This window comes from Aquarana catesbeiana, linkage group LG13, assembly GCF_042186555.1.
Source record: "Aquarana catesbeiana isolate 2022-GZ linkage group LG13, ASM4218655v1, whole genome shotgun sequence".
Taxonomy (NCBI): Eukaryota; Metazoa; Chordata; class Amphibia; order Anura; family Ranidae; genus Aquarana; species Aquarana catesbeiana.
Window position 1 is genome coordinate 135,542,488 of NC_133336.1, and position 21,600 is coordinate 135,564,087.

General features: G+C 43.5%; 1 protein-coding gene across 1 annotated transcript in view; it reads left to right on the top strand.

Annotated features, from left to right (window-relative positions):
• Positions 1-21,600, top strand: part of EXD1 (exonuclease 3'-5' domain containing 1) — a 559,324-nt gene that overhangs the window by 225,486 nt on the left and 312,238 nt on the right. The window lies entirely within an intron of this gene.

Sequence of the window (21,600 nt, forward strand, 5' to 3'; positions counted from 1 at the left end):
AATGATCGCTTAGCGACACTGGTGACAGGGGGTGATCAAGGGGTTAAAACTTTATTAGGGGGGGTTAGGGGGGTACCCTAGACCTACAGGGGGCTAATACTCACTGACCTAACACTTCTAACTGTCACAAACTGACACCAATCAATAATCAGGAAAAAAAAAAAAAACAGCTTGGTGTCAGTTTGTGACGGGGGGGGGGTGATTGGGGGGGATCGGGGGGGGATCGGAGGTGTTTAGTGTGCCTGGCATGTTCTACTGTGTGTGTTTGTGTTTTACACTTACTTGGATGTCTTCTCTCCTCGGCGTCGGAACGGAAACTGCCGAGCCGAGGAGAGATGACATCACATCCTCTGCCTGTGTGTACTATACACAGGCAGGGGATGTTTCTCATTGGCTGGGAGTGATCGCGAGCGGGGGGCCACGATCGGATGGCCTCCCCCTCATCTCTGATCGCTGCCAGACAAATGCCGACCGCCGCTGGCACTGGGGGGGGGTCCGATCGGGTACCAGGTACGTGATTTTGCCTGCCCGTGCCGCTCTGTTCACGTATATATGCGTGAGGCGGTCGGCAAGTGGTTAATAAAGGCATTCACATCTACGTCCACGTTCATGCCGTATGGTACATAGCTTTTGAGCCTGTGGATCCAGGACATCTCACTCTTGGAGATCTCCCTGACCAACAGGCTACCTCGCCAATGTGGTCTATACTTATCGATACCCACAAACAGGGTATTAGAGGGGTCCCTGTTATGTGCCTGGTCGTAGTGTCTGGACACAGGGTGCTTGTCATAACCTCTCTAAATATTCCCTATGTGTTCATTCAGACGAACCCGCAATGCCCTTTTGGTCCTCCCCACATATTGAAGCCCACAGGGGCACTGTAAGAGATAGACCACCCCTACCGAGGTGCATGTAATAAAAGGTTTGATATCAAATGATCTTGAAGTGCTAGTATATGTGAACTGGGTGATTCGCCTAGCTCTATTTGCGTTTAGAAAGCAAACTTGACATTTCCCACATTTATAATAGCCAGTGAGATTTTGAAGAAAGTTACGATTCTCGCATGGAGGATCTTGGACAATGGGAGCTATTTTACTCCCAAGGGAGGCCACCCCCCTAAAGACCACTCTGGGTCTAACTGGCAAGATCGGGCTCAAGACTCTGTCACTACCTAGCAGGTGCCAATGTTTCTGTATCAATTGTTTAATATTGCGATGTTGTACCGAGTAGGTGGTAATAAACGGCACAACATCTGATACAGCAGCATTGTGTTGGGGTACGTCGGACAGAAGTGAAAGTCTGTCTCTGTCTCATGCCGTTTTCACGGCCAGAGACAGAGATGCACGATCATACCCCTTCTCGATGAACCTATCCATGAGAATGGATGCTTGTTCATCAAAGGTGTTGATGTCTGAACAATTACGTCTCAGGCATAAGAATTGGCCCTGCGGGATAGCCTTGAGCCAAGGCTCGTGGTGACAGCTATCCAAAGGGATGTAAGAGTTCCTGTCAGTCGCCTTGAAGTGAGTTGGTGTCACAAAGTGATCTTCCACTATCTGGATTTTCAGATCCAGAAAGTGGATAGTATCGCGACTGGCTTCAAAATTGAACTTAATACCCCTGTCATTATCATTTAGAGATGTCATAAAGTTCTGTAACTCCAGTTCACAACCATCCCATAGGAGGAGGACGTCGTCCATGTATCTAGCCCACAGGAGCACCCCCGATCTCCTGGGTGCATCAACGACGTCCTCCTCCCACTTGGCCATAAAAAGGTTGGCCAAGCTTGGAGCGTATTTTGCCCCCATGGCCACACCACGATCTTAGCGGTAGAACTGGTTCTCAAACCAAAATTAGTTGTGGCTAGCAGCATAAAACAGAAGTTCCATGATGAAATTATCTTCTTCTAAAGATGATGCACAAGGAAGCCGCAAACAGTTTGCCGAAGACAAGCTGACTAAGGACATGGATTACTGGAACCATGTCCTGTGGTCTGATGAGATCAAGATAAACTTTTTTGGTTCAGATGGTGTCAAGCGTGTGTGTCGGCAACCAGGTGAGGAGTAAAAAGACAAATGTGTTTTGCCTACAGTCAAGCATGGTGGTGGGAGTGTCATGGTCTGGGGCTGCATGTGTGCTGCCAGCACTGGGGAGCTACAGTTCATTGAGGGAACCAAGAATGCCAACATATACTATGACATACTGAAGCAGAGCATGATCCCCTCCCTTTGGAGACTGGGCCACAGGGCAGTATTCCAACGTAATGACCCCAAACACACCTCCAAGACGACCACTGTCTTGCTAAAGAAGAGAGTAAAGGTGATGTACTGACCAAACATGTCTCCAGACCTAAACCCTATTCAACATCTGTGAGGCAAACTCAAACAGAAGGTGGTGAAGCACAAGGTCGCTAACATCCACCAGCTCCATGACGTCGTCATGGAGGAGTGAAAGAGTACTCCAGTGGCAACCTGTGAAGCTCTGGTGAACTCCTTGCCCAAGAGGGTTATGGCAGTGCTGGAAAATAATGGTGGCCCCAAAAATATTGCCACTTTTGGCCCAATTTTGGCATTTTTTCACTTAGGGGTGTACTCACTTTTGTTGCCAGCGGTTTAGACATTAATGGCTGTGTGTTGAGTTATTTTGAGGGGACAGCAAATTTACACTTATACAAGCTGCACACTCACTAATTTACATTGTAGGAAAGTGTAATTTCTTCAGTTTTGTCACATGAAAAGATATACTAAAATATTTACAAAATTGTGAGGGGTGCACTCATGTTTGTGAGATACTGTATTAGGCCCCTTTCACACACTCAGACCATTTTGTTTCATCAGTTCAGTCGCTTTTTTTTCAAAGAAAAAATGGATTAAGTTTTCATTTTACATCAGTTTTTTTACATCTGCCGGCTAGAATCCTTCAACATTTTTTTCATGTAAAAACGGACCGTTTGCTCATTTTTCGTCCGATACATTTTTTTAATGAAAGAAAAATAGGGCTTTGATCCGTTCCAAAAAACTGATGTTGGCGGAAGGGGATGTAATTGGATGTGAATGGATTATCATCACATGGTCCAGGTACCATGATAGCTGTGGACGAATCACAGCTCACTAGTAAAGGAAGCCAAGCTATTCTGAGTCATATTGATTCAGAACAGCTTTGTTGACATTGTGATCATGTGATCACATAATGCCGGTACCGTGAGCCACAATCCGCTGTGGTTGTAAGGGCGTGCTGCAAATACCTCTCAGCAAATACTTTGGGTTGTCTACTTTCCAAAAGGGGTCATTTGGGGGGTGTATAAATGTCCTGCCATTTTATGCCCAACATTAGAAGCTTCCGCCACCCACTCTTCTAACCACTTGAAAACCAAGAGTTTTCTGACACTTTTTGTTTACATGAAAAAAAATCAGATTTTTTTACTAGAAAATTACTTTGAACCCCAAAAGATTAGATTTTTTTAAAGCAGTGGCCCTAGAGAATAAAATGGTGGGTGTTGCAATTTTTTTAGGTCACATGGTACTTGCGTAGCGGTTTTTCACATGCATTTTTTTGGAAAAAATACACTTTTTTTGAATTTTAATGCACAAAAACACAATATAATACCCAATTGCTTGGTAAAATATAAAATTATAAGTCGAGTTAACTAAAGATGTTACGTTTTAAAATTGCACACACCTGTGCAACGGGTTCAAACTACATACATTTTTACTATCCATAGGTGACGTTTTCAAAGCCTATACAGATCACGACTGAAGTAATCGATGCAATAATATACAATCTAGTATATCCTATATAACTATTGCATATATGTATCAATTTGTCTTTTCCCTATAATTGCTAGTCTAATCTATCAGAGTCTGATAAGCACAATGATATAACAAACACATCTGCTTAGTAAACAAGTTAGTTATTTCCCTTGAAAACAGGAAACGAACATAAAAGTATTAAAAGAAATTACAATGTTACATAGCTTACAATCAGAACACAATATACTAAACAGCAGCTATCTACAACATATAACAATAATCAAACATATAATACAAGAATATACTTATGATATCCCCTAGCTAGACTCCTATCGGCTGGCCTCACGATGTTGAAAGAAGGAGCTCTGCTTGCAAATATCCCTTTTTACAAACACACCTCATCCAAACCCCTTCCCATTGCCTGCCCAACTCTATTTTTGGACGAATCACAACATCTCTGTGGTGTTTCCTCAACAGGTTATATTATTGACCGTCCTGGGGTATTGTCCACTAGGGGGCAGCTTTTGTCCATGAATTACCACTGTCCGACCTGAGTCAACTTTCACAGATATCTGGGTCCTTGATCTTCTGTATCTCAATTACACCAATTATCTCTGCCAGTCAGGCTCCCTTTGAATCTCGCAAGTAGAGCCATTAATCAGGAATTCTCATAGACAGATCGGAGCCAGCATTGTCATACACAGCTAGAAGCTTGTCGGGCTACATTTCAACCTGGGGGGGGGGCATCCTGTCCAGGAAGTGCGAAAATCTCATTGGAATTATGTCTCGGATGGGAGACATAAGTCTTATATCAGTTCATCAAATGTGCCAAAGTACTGCAAAAATTGTTGTAAAAAATATATAGAAAATAAATAGTGAAAAATCTGCAAAAAACTGTATGGTTCCAGCATAAGCACAAAAATAAAATATATATATTTATAGGCAAAGTTAGTGCATAAGTTCCAGCAAAAAGCAACAGTCTGTGATTGGTGACTTTCGTGAAGCAGGCAACTGATATCCGGTGACTTGCGGTGCTCCCCCTCAAAGATCCCCACTCACCAGCTCCCTACACCCCTGCAGGGGTAATGGGCATGTAGTACCAGGCAGAAGAGTAGTCCCAGTGGGCCTGTCCCCAGGTGCTTCCGCTCTAGATATAGTATGTCCGTCCGTGGTTTTAGGTCATCCTTTAAGCTGCTTCCTAGTTAAAATCCTCTGGAAGGCGGTTTGTGTTTCCATCAGGCAAATTCTGAGGAGGAACTTGTTCTCTTCATCCTCTGTAAGTAACTCATCGGGGATCCTCTCTTAGCAAGAGGTGGTGGTGATTAGAGTTTTTTATATATATTGTTTATTTCATTAATTAATACTATTGGCACGGATGGCAATTGCACTATAGATATATGTAAGAGTATGGTATGGGTTTGTAATACTAGCACTAAGGTGTAAAAGGTGTATACCCATATTCACATACACATGGTATCTGGCTAAGTGATTGCTGCTCTGCACTTATGAGCACGGATTATTTTTATTTTTATTAGGTACCCTGACAAGGCAGCGAAAATCTCATTCTTTCAAAAACCATGGGAGCCTGGCTGCTCTTGGAAATAAGGAAACATGTACAAAATCCAGAAATATGATATTAATTCATGTTGAATTCCAACATATGCCGCTTTGCACCTAAAGGGCGCATACCACCCTTCTTCAGACACGGCTCCGATTGAACAGTCCATAACTGTCTTAACGTGTGTTGCTCACCAACATGTGTTTCCCAACGAGTACCTATGGAACAGTCCATAACTGTCTTACTGTGTTGCGGTTTTCAACATGTGCTTCAGAAACAGCTCCTATGGAACAGTCCATAAGGGTCTTACTGTGTTGCGCTTCCCCACATGTGCCCCTTTGTTACTGGGTGACACACCAACATCGCTCTTCCGTGACATCTTCCATGTCACCATTCTGTGTCTTCTTTCCGATATCTTCAGGACGGGGTGCAGTACAGGCAAGGGGTGTCCATTCACTCACTCCTCTTCACCAGCACACCTTCAGAGCAACATATCAACCAGCTTTCAGATATAGAGTCTCGAGGAGGGCCTTTTGCCCATATTACTAGCCTAAAATACACCTTTATCACACTATACCATAACGTGAATCAACCCATTACCATAACATATACCTATATACATAGGATCCATCAAATTACGCATCCCAGTCCCAACCTCCTATAACTCATCAGTGTAGATACGAGACGGGATTAGGCAGGTTCGCTCACAATGGTCTTTCCTATCGCAATTCTGGCACGTCAGTGGTATTTCAGGGTTCTGAACTGTCAGCAAAGCCTCCACTGTGTATTAATAGACCTTACCGTCAATTCGCCCTTCCACTTGCATAGATAAATGCGAGACCTTCCTATACAAATGTCAAGTCCAACAACACATACCAACTTGAACCAATGACAAAACTGCAGCAATAATGAGTAATACTACAACGGGATGTATCAAATAATTCAAAATACTGTTGGCCTTACTGGAATGTCCGAATATTACCTCCCACATCATTTTCTAGTTGATGTACTACCTCCTTTATTTCATTCTGATCGTGGTAGATGGCTATAGTAGTATTAGCTCTCTTGCTGCAGCATCCTCAAAAGGCTCTCATCTCTATCCCAATCTGTTAACCATTCCTGTATCTTCCTTCCCATATCAAGGTTCAGGGCTCTCAGATTAACATGGAGGTTCTGGTTGACATCCACAGACAGATTGGCAATATGCTGTACCACACAATTCCATTCCTGTGTCTGGATTTCAGAGACACCGCCAAGGGTACACCATGCTCCTCTAGCTATTGTCAGGTTCACAGAACATTCTAGTTCCATGACTGTTACATTAGTATCCTTTAGGACAAAGAAACAAACTCTCCTATGTCCCAAATAATACACCGGTGTTTCCTTCCCGGCAATGTTCTCCCCATCCAGAACACAGAGTGAGGCATCTTCCCAACATTTCTCATTCACCACCGTGTATTGACCTGGCATACAAAGGACGTCATGGTCATGCCTCCGACAGAGGGAAATATCAACCTGCTTCCAGCTCCCGTCCTCTCTGATCACATGTTGGTAAGTTGGCCTCAGATGCAACAAAGTAGAATTCCCAGTCAGCAAGCCCATCGATATCACCGAATACACAGATTGAGTCTGCACTTCTGTATATGGGATCAATGAGGAAGCGTAACATCTCTCATAATCCAAATTAGTACAGCCCATCCAGGCATTCGACCACCAACTTGGATTAGTGTAAGAGATGTGCTTTGGTAAAATCTTTCTGAGCTGTGATCCCAACTCATAAGGCCACTGCCCCCCATACAAGGACTGTACAATCAGCTTGATGTTGGTTGATAATTCCGCCTGTCCCTGCGTGCATGCCAGAGCCCATGACATATTTTTGCCCTGCATCATCACACTATCTACCAACCTCATAAAATGGTGGATAAAATCTCGAGCTACTTTTACCTGGGTATTTATGTGATGTTGAATATTATCAAGAATGTCATTAATCTCTCTCTGAGCAGCAAAGCCCCGCTTACTGTCTGAAGCTATAGCTGAGAATTTGTTCCTCAGGAGATCGATGTCCACTCCCTTAACGACACCCGTCCCAGCTCCTATTCCCCCCAATATAGTGCTGAATATATCCCTCCTCTTTCGGTTACTCCTCAGAAATAAGCGTCCTGCATTGACCTCATTCTGCGTCCGCCCATCTCTGGGAGCAAGCCCCTGATATACTGACCACACTTGATTCAGTGTATACTCAGCACATATAAGGTAATAGGATTTTACCAACCATTACAAGACATTGAATTGCCATGTGGTGAAGGCATACTGTACCCTGGTAGTTTATGTTTGGGACGAGCTTAGATCTATTTGTAGTGGTTCCCCTTTCTCTAACAGAGCATGCCCCCGTGTGTAGTCACTGGCATTACCTGTGCAGGGTTTCAACCTCTCAGGCGAGACATCAACCAGGCGTGTCTCCCCCATACAAGGTTAATTATCACCCCATTGATGTGTCACCTGGCCAACCTCTAGTCTGGCCAACAGACACCTTATGCATACCTGCACCATATTAATTCTGTTACCTCAATACATGTCATACATTAAACCTTTTCTTCTTTCGATTCCTCCCTCCAACAAAAAACATATTTTACATTTCATGTTGTGAGGTAGAAAGAAATCCTTGATAGCCGCACTGTGGGATAAGGACATCTTTATTTCAATAAAATCCAACAATACAGTCAATTGCAGAGACGTACAGGGTGGTAGACTGCTAACGCGTTTCACATCATTTGGATGCTTATTCGTAGCTAGAGAAGGGGTAGAAGTAGTGTGATATAAATAGAAAAGTGAAAAAGTAAAAGAGGAGGGGCGGGGTATGCATGCCGGTAAAACAACCAATCACCGCGCTGCATAGCTAACCCACCCTCTCAGTATGATTAAACAATAATGATCCCATTATAAAAACCTACACCTGCAAAAAAAGGAGAGAAAACATCCATTGTTAACCTAACCAAAATGCATAAAGAAAAATATAAGTAGACAAAACTGTCATACCAATAAAAATCAGCACGAACTCATAAAAATAACTGAAAAAAAAGAGAAATACTCAGAGGGTGGGTTAGCTATGCAGCGCGGTGATTGGTTGTCTTACCGGCATGCATACCCCGCCCCCCCCTTTTACTTTTTTACTTTTCTATTTATATCACACTACTACTATCCCTCTCTAGCTACGAATAAGCATCCAAATGATGTGAAACGCGTTAGCAATCCTCCACCCTGTATGTCTCTGCAATTGACTGTATTGTTGGATTTTATTGAAGTAAAGATGTCCTTATCCCAGAGTGCGGCTATCCAGGATTTCTTTCTACCTCACTGCAACCCAGCACCTGGAACCAGTTCTTACTAGGGCGGTGTCATTCCAGAGCAAGAGTGTTTGTGAGTTGCATTTCCTTTTTTCCTGTTTACATTTCATGTTCTGACGGATTGGATATGGTATATTCCTTTCCCAACCTCCAACCCATTGCGCATGTAATAATAGCACGTTTGCATTCATCAGGAGAGACTCCTGCAAAAATGTTTCACAAATCTTGTTGATAGGCACCGTCTATTCAGCATTAGCACTAAATTGTCCATAAGCAAAAACAAGTATTAAACTGAATCTTTTCGTTTGTCCCTTCTCTCCTGAATGTTTATCAGAACAAATTTTCAGTGTGGTGTGGCACAGACACACTGCCAACCAGATGAACATCTTTCATCTCTGTTCCAGAAACCTCTCCAGTCTCGCTTCACCAGGACTCTGGAAGTGAAAAACAAGAGCAGAATCAAATTCTTAACCACAATATCTGCTCGCTTACTATGTTTACTTATAGTTCCTTCCTTGGAACCCAGGAACTTAGTATTCCTGGCTTGTGCAACTCTGACCAAACTATCAAAACAACCATGACCTCTTTAGGCTGAACCCACTCTAAAATGGATCCCCATGGTATGATCAAAATTAAAAAAAAAACGAATGTCAATGTTACTTACCAAAAAATCTAATTTTAAACACTAACAACAATGCATTTATCTATACCTTAAGACCTATGCACTAACCCCCCTTTCAGGTGGACAACCTAACAATTTTTCCACCTGAACAAAACAAAAGTAAAATAGATGACTAAACAAATACCGAAAAAATATTAAAAAAATTAAAAACAAAATTAATAATAAAAAAAAATAAAAATCTGGACATTATCACACAAAAACATGACAAGACAACCACCATAAAACAATGACAAACACTCAACTTTTAACTAAAGACATCCATAGACTTTCCTCATGAGAAGAGTAAGTGCTCATTTCCATCTGAAAGACAATTTATTTAATGCAATCATTAATAATAATTAGCAATCAAGAGGTAATAAAGGTTGGCTGGTTAACAGGGCAAAATTCTTAGTCCAGAAACAGACTAGCAAGAGGGCACTAAAGTTAACGGGCCATAATTCTGGGTAAGACAAGGGAGATAATAAAGCATTGTAATGTGGACAGGTCTACAGGCTGTTACGCAAAAATAACACACCAGCAATTATTAAGACACATAAGCAAAGCAGATAGGAGTGTTTCAGTTTTTGGGTGGAGATGGTTTAGTTAGAGCTCAGCGAAGCTGGCCCCCCTACAATCAGCACAAATAAAAACTCAAGTGTGTTTCTTTAGTGCTACGTTTGTGCTGTTTTGTGCCGTAAAAATTTACATTTGTGCTGCTTTTATTTTTAAGATATTAGCAATTGTTTTTTCCAGACTATGACATCACCTAGCCCCCCTACAACGCCCAAATGACACAAAACTGGTCTCGTTGGTTAGTGCTACGTTTGTGCTGTTTTGTGCTGCTAAAAATTCCATTCTATCTTTTATCGTTTTTGCGTTATTAATGATTTATTAAAGGTCACCAAAGGTCAGTCAGCCCCCCTACAACGCCCAAATGACACAAAACTGGTCTCGTTGGTTAGTGCTACGTTTGTGCTGTTTTGTGCTGCTAAAAATTCTGTTCTATCTTTTATCGTTTTTGCGTTATTAATGATTTATTAAAGGTCACCAAAGGTCAGTCAGCCCCCCTACAATGCCCAAATGACGCAAAACTGGTCTCGTTGGTTAGTGCTACGTTTGTGCTGTTTTGTGCTGCTAACATTTCCGTTCTATCTTTTATCGTTTTTGCGTTATTAATGATTTATTAAAGGTCACCAAAGGTCAGTCAGCCCCCCTACAACGCCCAAATGACACGAAACTGGTCTCGTTGGTTAGTGCTACGTTTGTGCTGGTTTGTGCTGCTAACATTTTTATTTGTGCTGTTATGGTTTTTAAGTTATAACAGTTTATTTTTTTTTTCAAACCCCACTCACTTTGCCCACCCTACAATCAGCACAAATAAAAACTCAAGTGTGTTTCTTTAGTGCTACATTTGTGCTGTTTTGTGCTGCTAAAATTTCTGTTCTACCTTTTATCGTTTTTGCGTTATTTAATGATTTATTAAAGGTCACCAAAGGTCAGTCAGCCCCCCTATAATGCCCAAATGACACAAAACTGGTCTCATTGGTTAGTGCTACGTTTGTGCTGTTTTGTGCTGCTAACATTTCCGTTCTATCTATTATCGTTTTTGCGTTATTAATGATTTATTAAAGGTCACCAAAGGTCACTCAGCCCCCCTATAATGCCCAAATGACACAAAACTGGTCTCGTTGGTTAGTGCTACGTTTGTGCTGTTTTGTGCTGCTAACATTTCCGTTCTATCTTTTATCGTTTTCTCGTTATTAATGATTTATTAAAGGTCACCAAAGGTCAGTCAGCCCCCCAACAATGCCCAAATGACACGAAACTGGTCTCGTTGGTTAGTGCTACATTTGTGCTGGTTTGTGCTGCTAAAGTTTTTATTTGTGCTGTTATGGTTTTTAAGTTATAACAGTTTTTTTTTTCAAACCCCACTCACTTTGCCCACCCTACAATCAGCACAAATAAAAACTCAAGTGTGTTTCTTTAGTGCTACATTTGTGCTGTTTTGTGCTGCTAAAATTTCTGTCCTACCTTTTATCGTTTTTGCGTTATTAATGATTTATTAAAGGTCACCAAAGGTCACTCAGCCCCCCTACTACACCCAAATGACAAAAAACTGGTCTCGTTGGTTAGTGCCTCATTTGTGCTGGTTTGTGCTGCTAAAATTTTTATTTGTGCTGTTATGGTTTTTTAGTTATAACAGCTTGTTTTTATATTTGTGCTTTTTTGTGTCATAATAAAAATTTGTGCTGCTTTTTTTTTAAGATAATAGCAATTTGTTTTTTTCCAGATGATGACATCACCCTGCTCTCCTGTCATGTACCTGGTTAGTGAGCTCCTGGTTAGAAAGCAGCCATGGGAGCACAGTGAGGTATGAGTGCCTGTGATCAGTCCAGTAGACTGCGTGGTGACAGCAGTCAGCAGGTGGATGTGGCGGCAGAACCAGCTGGTGGCAGATGAGCTGGCACTGAGCTTGGCTGGTGGCAGACTGTGGGTAAGCAGCTGGAAGCAGGAGACAGATGAGACCTTGCTGGGCTGAAGAGCTGTAGCAGGCTGGATGAGCAGGATGCAGGGTCAGATGAGCCGGGTCCATAATGGCCAGGCAGATCAGGCATAGACGGCACACAACAGGATAGTCGGGTCACAAACCAAGTCAGCAACAGGAGGTAGATCAGGCAAGAAGAGAAGGCAGAAGCAGAATCCAGAGACAAGCCAAGGTCAGGGCTGGTAGCAGTCAAACGGAGGTCAGGAGTAGGGATGAGCCGAACACCCCCCCTGTTCGGTTCGCACCAGAACATGCGAACAGGAAAAAAGTTCGCTCGAACACCGTTAAAGTCTATGGGACACGAACATGAATAATCAAAAGTGCTAATTTTAAAGGCTTATATGCAAGTTATTATCATAAAAAGTGTTTGGGGACCCGGGTCCTGCCCCAGGGGACATGGATCAATGCAAAAAAAAGTTTTAAAAACGGCCGTTTTTTCAGGAGCTGTGATTTTAATAATGCTTAAAGTCAAACAATAAAAGTGTAATATCCCTTTAAATTTCGTACCTGGGGGGTGTCTATAGTATGCCTGTAAAGGGGCGCATGTTTCCTGTGTTTAGAACAGTCTGACAGCAAAATGACGTTTCGAAGGAAAAAAAGCCATTTAAAACTACCCACGGCTATTGCATTGCCGACAATACACATAGAAGTTCATTGATAAAAACGGCATGGGAATTCCCCACAGGGAAATCCCGAACCAAAATTAAAAAAAAAAATGACATGGGAGTCCCCCTAAATTCCATACCAGGCCCTTTAGGTCTGGTATGGATATTAAGGGGAACCCCGGCCAAAATTTAAAAAAAAAATGACGTGGGGTTCCCCCTAAATTCCATACCAGACCATTCAGGTCTGGTATGGTTTTTAAGGGGAACCCCGCGCCAAAAAAAAAACAAAAACAAAGGCCGCAGGAAAAGAGGGGGGGCGAGAGTGCAGCCCCCCCCCCCCCCTGAACCGTACCAGGCCACATGCCCTCAACATTGGGAGGGTGCTTTGGGGTAGCCCCCCAAAACACCTTGTCCCCATGTTGATGAGGACAAGGGCCTCATCCCCACAACCCTGGCCGGTGGTTGTGGGGGTCTGCAGGCGGGGGGCTTATCGGAATCTGGAAGCCCCCTTTAACAAGGGGACCCCCAGATCCCGGCCCCCCCCCTGTGTGAAATGGTAAGGGGGTACTTACCCCTGCCATTTCACTAAAAAAACTGTCAAAAATGTTAAAAATGACAAGAGACAGTTTTTGACAATTCCTTTATTTAAATGCTTCTTCTTTCTTCCTTTATCTTCTTCTGGCTCCTCTAGTTCTTCCTCCAGCGTTCTCGTCCAGCATCTCCTCCGCGGCGTCTTCTATCTTCTTCTCCTCAGGCCGCTCCGCACCCATGGCATGAGGGGAGGCTCCCGCTCTTCTCTTCATCTTCTTCTTCATCCTCTTCTCTTCTTCCTTCTTCTCTTCTTCATTTTCTTCTCCGGGCCGCTCCGCACCCATGCTGTCATGAAGGGAGGCTCCCGCTGAGTGATGGCGTCTCTTCGTCTGACGGCTCTTAAATAACGGGGGGCGGGGCCACCCGGTGACCCCGCCCCCCTCTGACGCACGGTGACTTGACGGGACTTCCCTGTGACATCACGGGGAATGCCACAGGGAAGTCCCGTCATGTCCTGTGCGTCAGAGGGGGCGGGGCCACCCAGTTATTTAAGAGCCGTCAGATGAAGAGACGCCATCACAGAATGGAAAGTAAATAGGCACAAATCAACACAAACGTGGCACTAACCAACCAGCCCGTTTTCATTTTGTTTGGCTGCTGTAGGGGGTGTCAGGGAAGGCTTTCGCATAGCACATATGATGTCTCCCTGTACATACATATGCGCATGCGCAGACTGGCAACTGGCTGGGCAGATGAGCGTGAGCCTGTCACCAATGCTGGCACCAGACAGACTATTTAAACAGGCTGCAATTTGGTGTGCCGCTTCTGTGTGTTCATTCCTGATTCCTGTGTTTGACCTCTGATCCTAACCCAGCTTGCTCCTGACCTCCGTTTGACTGCTACCTGCCCTGACCTTGGCTTGTCTCTGGATTCTGCTTCTGCCTTCTCTTCTTGCCTGATCTACCTCCTGTTGCTGACTTGGTTTGTGACCCGATTATCCTGTTGTGTGCCGTCTATGCCTGATCTGCCTGACCATTATGGATCCGGCTCATCTGACCCTGCATCCTGCTCATCCAGCCTGCTACAGCTCTTCAGCCCAGCAAGGTCTCATCTGTCTCCTGCTTCCAGCTGCTTACCCACAGTCTGCCACCAGCCAAGCTCAGTGCCAGCTCATCTGCCACCAGCTGGTTCTGCCGCCACATCCACCTGCTGACTGCTTCCACCACGCAGTCTACTGGACTGATCACAGGCACTCATACCTCACTGTGCTCCCATGGCTGCTTTCTAACCAGGAGCTCACTAACCAGGTATGTGACAGGAGAGCGGGGTGATGTCATCATCTGGAAAAAACAAATTGCTATTATCTTAAAAATAAAAGCAGCACGAATTTTTATTATTATGACACAAAAAAGCACAAATATAAAAACAAGCTGTTATAACTAAAAAACCATAACAGCACAAATAAAAATTTTAGCAGCACAAACCAGCACAAATGAGGCACTAACCAACGAGACCAGTTTTGTGTCATTTGGGTGTTGTAGGGGGGGCTGAGTGACCTTCGATGACCTTTAATAAATCATTAATAACGCAAAAACGATAAAAGGTAGGACAGAAATTTTAGCAGCACAAAACAGCACAAATGTAGCACTAAAGAAACACACTTAGTTTTTATTTGTGCTGATTGTAGGGTGGGCAAAGTGAGTGGGGTTTGAAAAAAAAAAAAAAACTGTTATAACTTAAAAACCATAACAGCACAAATAAAAATGTTAGCAGCACAAACCAGCACAAACGTAGCACTAACCAACGAGACCAGTTTTGTGTCATTTGGGCATTATAGGGGGGCTGACTGACCTTTGGTGACCTTTAATAAATAATTAATAACGCAAAAACGATAAAAGATAGAACAGAATTTTTAGCAGCACAAAACAGCACAAACGTAGCACTAACCAACGAGACCAGTTTTGTGTCATTTGGGTGTTGTAGGGGGGCTAGGTGATGTCACAGTCTGGAAAAAACAATTGCTAATATCTTAAAAATAAAAGCAGCACAAATGTAAATTTTTACGGCACAAAACAGCACAAACGTAGCACTAAAGAAACACACTTGAGTTTTTATTTGTGCTGATTGTAGGGGGGCCAGCTTCGCTGAGCTTTTAGTTAGCACATACCATAGTAATTTAGACTAGAAAAACAAATGCTTTTCAGTTTTCAATTCTGGGTGGATGGCAGTCAGCTGCAAACAAATACCACCAAAAGAAAACTCTATTTGTGGGGAAAAAAAGGACGTACATTTTGTTTGAGTGCAACGTCGCACGTCAGCGCAATTGTGAATTAAAGCGACGCAGTGCTGAATCGCAAAAAGAGCTCTGGTCAGGAAGGGGGTAAAATCTTCCGGGGCTGTAGCGGTTAAAGTTGGATCATTGTCCTGCTGAAAACGTGCGCGATTCTGCTATCTGCTTTGCTTATGTGTCTTAATAATTGCTGGTGTGTTATTTTTGCGTAACAGCCTGTAGACCTGTCCACATTACAATGCTTTATTATCTCCCTTGTCTTACCCAGAATTATGGCCCGTTAACTTAAGTGCCCTCTTGCTAGTCTGTTTCTGGACTAAGAATTTTGCCCTGTTAACCAGCCAACCTTTATTACCTCTTGATTGCTAATTGAAATCCACCCACCCCTATCAGTATAAATATAAGCTTCTTTTGAGGGAAGCATTTGCAGGGGGCACTCATTTGCAAATGGGGTGATTTCTATAAGTGGAAGCACTGCTGACTCTACACTTCGGCGAATGCACAAAGCAAATGAACACAAGAAAAAACTTTAAAAAACACCAGACAGACATCAGGTGACCTTGTTTACCCCTTCAGCTCTTTCTCCTTGTAACATGCACTCTCTCCCACTTTTTTTGACAGCTCTGTCCTCTATCCTTAAACTATCTCTCCTCCACCCCTCTTCTCCCCCCACAGCATATATATATATATATATATATATATATATATATCACCCTCACTTCTGTCCTCTCCTTATTACTGCACCCACCAACTCCTGCTAATTCTAAATCCACACACACTAAAAATCTCTAAGACCCTGGGCCATGTCCCTTCATATAAATCCCACTCCCATATTACCTCCCTCACTCTCTTGCTTCTCCTAACCTCCAGAGATATATCCCCAAACCCTGGGCCTCCATCATTTAACTGTACCCCATGCACCCATCATCCTGCACCCTCTGGTAGCAGCCGCAATCAACACAATTTAGTTCCCATTTCTATTCTTCCCAAGACCAGACTCCCTTTCTCTTGTGCCCTTTGGAACTCCCACTCTGTCTGCAACAAACTCGCCTCTCTCCATGACCTCTTTATTGCCAACTCATTTAACCTACTCGCCATTACCAAAACCTGGCTCCACTTATCCGACACTGCAGCTTCTGCTGCCCTATCCCATGGTGGTCTTCTCTGGACTCACTCCCCCAGATCCAGTGGACGTAAGGGAGGAGGTGTCGGAATCCTCCTAGCCCCACATAGCACCTTTCAAGTACTACACCCACCTCCCTCTCTGTCACTCTCCTCTTTCGAAGCACACTGCATTTGTCTTTTTACTCCAGTTTCTCTAAGGATAGCTGTGATCTGCACGCCCCCTGAACCAATATTAACCTTTCTTGATGACTAATCTGCCTGGCTACCCTACTTTCTTTCTTCTGAAATCCCCACAATCATTCTCGGGGACTTCAACATCCCTATTAATATTAACACTCCTGCCACTTCCAAACTTCTCAGCCTAACATCCTCCTTTGACCTGAAGCAGTGGATACATGCTCCTACTCACTCCGAAGGCAATACCCTTGACCTCGTTTTCTCTCACCTTTGCACTCCATGCAACCTCTCTAACTATCCATTCCCTCTCTCTCATTACCACCTTATTCGTTTCACTCTCTCCCTCTCCTCTCCCTCCAACCGCCTAAAAGTTACCTGCAGAAACCTACGTCAGAGAATCTACCTTCTCTTCTCTACTGTATCGACAACCTCTACGACAAAATCTCACTCCTATCCTGCACCAACCTAGCCACTTCTGTCTACAACACCTCACTTCTAGCCGCACTCGACTCAATGGCCCCCTTCACTACACACAGAATCAAGCCCCGACCCCTTCAACCTTGGCAAACAGATGATACTAGAAGTCTGAGAAAATGTAGTCGTGCTCACGAGCGCCAGTGGCGTAAGACTAAGTCTCAGAGAGATTTCAACCAATATAAATCTGCCCTCCAAAAATACAATTCCAGCCTCCTCACTGCCAAGCAGGCCTACTTTATCACTCTCATTAGCAGCTTATCATCCCTTCCCCATCAACTCTTCTCTGCCTTCAACTCTCTACTTCGTCCTCCACCACCTCCACCCGTCAACTCACTCACTGCCCAGGAGATCGCCAATCACTTCAAAAAGAAGATTGATACAATTCGTGAGGAGATCTCTATTGTTCCGATACCCTTCACGCCTCTCACTTCATGCCCACAGGCACAATCATTACTTCCCTCTTTCAGCCCCTCTCCTATTTTCAATCTACACCTCCTCCCTGGGTCAGCTGATAGCATCCCATGGCTTCCAATACCACCTCTACGCTGATGACACCCAAATCTATTTCTCTACCCCTCAGCTCACTCCCTCTGTCTCTTCAGGTTTCACTAATTTACTATCAGATATATCAGTCTGGATGTCACCCCACTTCCTCAAACTCAATCTATCAAAAACCGAACTTATAATTTTTCCTCCCCCATATGCTCCTCCCCCTGATTTCTCGGTCAAAATCGATGGCACAACTATAAGCCCATCCCCACATGCCAAGGTTCTAGGTGTTGTCCTGGACTCTGAACTTTCCTTCAAGCACCACGCCCAATCACTGTCCAAATCCTGCTGCCTCAACCTCCGCAACATCTCCAAAATACGCCCCTTTCTAACCAATGACACAAAGCTCTTAATTCACTCGCTGGTCATCTCTCGCCTCGACTACTGCAATTCCCTTGGCTTACCTCTACATAGTCTATCACCTCTTCAATCCATCATGAATGCTGCTTCCAGACTCATCCACCTTACCAATCGCTCTGTCTCTGCTACCCTTCTCTGTCAATCCCTCCAGTGGTTTCCGGTCGGCCAAAGAATTAAATTCAAAATACTAACCACTACGTACAAAGCCATCCACAATTTAGCCCCCAGCTACATCACTTGCCTAGTCTCTAAATACCAACCTACTCGTTCTCTTCCTTCCTCTCAAGACCTTCTGCTCTCTAGCTCCCTCATCACCTCCTCCCATGCTTGCCTCCAGGACTTTTCCAAAGCCTCTCCAATCCTATGGAATGCCTTACCCCAATCTGTCCGCTTATCTCCTACTCTATTAGTTTTTAGATGATCCCTGAAAACTCTTCTCTTCAGAGAAGCCTGCCCACACCTAACAACTGTTTTTTTTAAATCTCTCCATCAGCTCACCCCCCACAGTTATTACCTTTTTGTTTCCACTAGACCCTCCCTTCTAGATTGTAAGCTCTAACGAGCAGGGCCCTCTGATTCCTCCTGTATTGATTTGTATTGTAAGTGTACTGTCTGCCCTCATGTTGTAAAGCGCTGCGTAAACTGTTGGCGCTATATAAATCCTGTTTAATAATAATAATCACCTCTGCGTTTTTTTTTTTTTTTTGTGTGCTATAAACAAAAAAGAGCGACAATTTTGAAAAAAAAAAGCCATCTTTTTTACTTTTTGCTATAATAATATATTTCCCTTGGTTTAGGCGATTTTTTTTCCTCAGTTTAGGCCGATATGTATTCTTCTACATATTTTTGGTAAAAAAAAATCACAATAATTGATTGGTTTGCGCAAAAGTTATTGCGTCTACAAAATAGGGTATAGTTTTGTGGAATTTTTATTATTAATTTTTTTTTATTAGTATATGACGGACACATCGGACACTTTTGACGCTATTTTAGGACTATTGTCATTTATACAGCGATCAGTGCTATAAAAATGCACTGATTACAGTGTAAATGACACTGGTAGAGAGGGGGTTTAAACAGTAGGGGGCGATCAAGAGGTTAAGTGTGTCCTAGGGAGTGATTCTAATTGTGGGGGGATGGGCTTCCACTCGCATGACAGCAATCGCTGCTCCTGATGACAGGGAGCAGTGATCTCTGTCATGTCACAAGGCAGAACGGGGAAATGCCCCTTGTTCTGCAGCTCTGTGACACGATCGCCGGGACACCGGCGGATATCAAGTCTGCAGGTCTCGCGTGCACACTAGCTCCGCCAATCAAAGGGGACGTACAGGTACGCCCATTTGCCTACCGCTGCCATTGTGCCGATGTATAACGGCGTGCAGCAGTCGGCAAGTGGTTAAAGCGTGACATATTGGGTATTTACAATTGGGATATTATATATATATATATATATATATATATATATATATATATATATACACACACACACACACACACACATTTTTATAGTTTTTTTTTTTTTTTTTTTAAATTGCATTTGAATAAACATTGTGCAAATACTGCTAAAAAAAAAAAATGTATAGTGTTTGAGGGTTCCAAGTAATTGTCTAGCAAAAAAATACTGATTTAAACTTGTAAACAAAAAGTGGCAGAAAAAGCCTGGTCGGCAAGTGGTTAACTTTGTATATGATTGAAGTCCTTCAGACACAGCTGATCACAGATCAGTGTAAAGAGTAGAACAGCGTAAGCAGGATTTGTCGGTTATCGGCAATCCCCTCCTCATGCTGACAGCGCATGAGGAGAGGAGAGCTGATAAGCAGCAATCCTCAGAGGACATTTACACTGATAATCAGGGCATTGATCATCAGTGGTGCCCATCAATGATGCCTGTCCGTGCACATCGGTGATGCCCATCAGTGCAGCCTAATCGGCCCACATTAGTGAAGGAGAAAAATTACTTATTTACAAAATTTTATAACCGGAACAAAGAAAACTTTTTTTTTTTTTCAACATTTAACCAGTTGCCGACTGGCTCACGACGATATACGTCAGCAGAATGGCACGGGCAGGCAGAATCACGTACCTGTGCCCGAGGTGGTCGACTTCTGTCCGGGAGCGATCAGACATGAGGGGGAGGCCATCCATTCGTGGCCGCCCCCTTGCGATCGCTCCCAGCCAATGAGAATCTTCCTCTGTATAGTAAACAGAGGCAGAGGAAGTTACATAGTTACATAGTAGGTGAGGTTGAAAAAAGACATCAAGTCCAACCTATGTGTGTGATTATGTGTCAGTATTACATTGTATATCCCTGTATGTTGCGGTCATTCAGGTGCTTATCTAATAGTTTCTTGAAGCTATCAATGCTCCCCGCTGAGACCACAGCCTGTGGAAGGGAATTCCACATCCTTGCCGCTCTTACAGTAAAGAACCCTCTACGTAGTTTAAGGTTAAACCTCTTTTCTTCTAATTTTAATGAGTGGCCACGAGTCTTGTTAAACTCTCTTCTGCGAAAAAGTTTTAACCCTATTGTGGGGTCACCAGTCCGGTATTTGTAAATTGAAATCATATCCCCTCTCAAGCGTCTCTTCTCCAGAGAGAATAAGTTCAGTGCTTGCAACCTTTCCTCATAACTAAGATCCTCCAGACCCTTTATTATCTTTGTTGCCCTTCTTTGTACTCGCTCTATTTCCAGTACATCCTTCCTGAGGACTGGTGCCCAGAACTGGACCGCATACTCTAGGTGCGGCCGGACCAGAGTCTTGTAGAGCGGGATCGTTTTATCTCTGGAGTTGATCCCCCTTTTAATGCATGCCAATATTCTGTTTGCTTTGTTAGCAGCAGCTTGGCATTGCATGCCATTGCTGAGCCGATCATCTACTAGGACCCCCAGGTCCGTTTCCATCCTAGATTCCCCCAGAGGTTCTCCCCCCAGTGTATAGATTGCATTCATATTTTTGCCACCCAAATGCATTATTTTACATTTTTCTACATTGAACCTCATTTGCCATGTAGTCGCCCACCCCATTAATTTGTTCAGGTCTTTTTGCAAGGTTTCCACGTCCTGCGGAGAAGTTATTGCCCTGCTTAGCTTAGTATCGTCTGCAAATACAGAGATTGAACTGTTTATCCCATCCTCTAGATTGTTTATGAACAAATTAAATAGGATTGGTCCCAGCACAGAACCCTGGGGAACCCTACTACCCACCCCTGACCATTCCGAGTACTCCCCATTTATCACCACCCTCTGAACTCGCCCTTGTAGCCAGTTTTCAATCCATGTACTCACCCTATGGTCCATGCCAATGGACCTTATCTTGTACAGTAAACGTTTATGGGGAACTGTGTCAAATGCTTTTGCAAAATCCAGATACACCACGTCTACGGGCCTTCCTTTATCTAGAAGGCAACTCACCTCCTCATAGAAGGTTAATAGATTGGTTTGGCAAGAACGATTCTTCATGAATCCATGCTGATTACTGCTAATGATACCGTTCTTATTACTAAAATCTTGTATATAGTCCCTTATCATCCCCTCCAAGAGTTTACATACTATTGATGTTAGGCTAACTGGTCTGTAATTCCCAGGGATGTATTTTGGGCCCTTTTTAAATATTGGTGCTACATTGGCT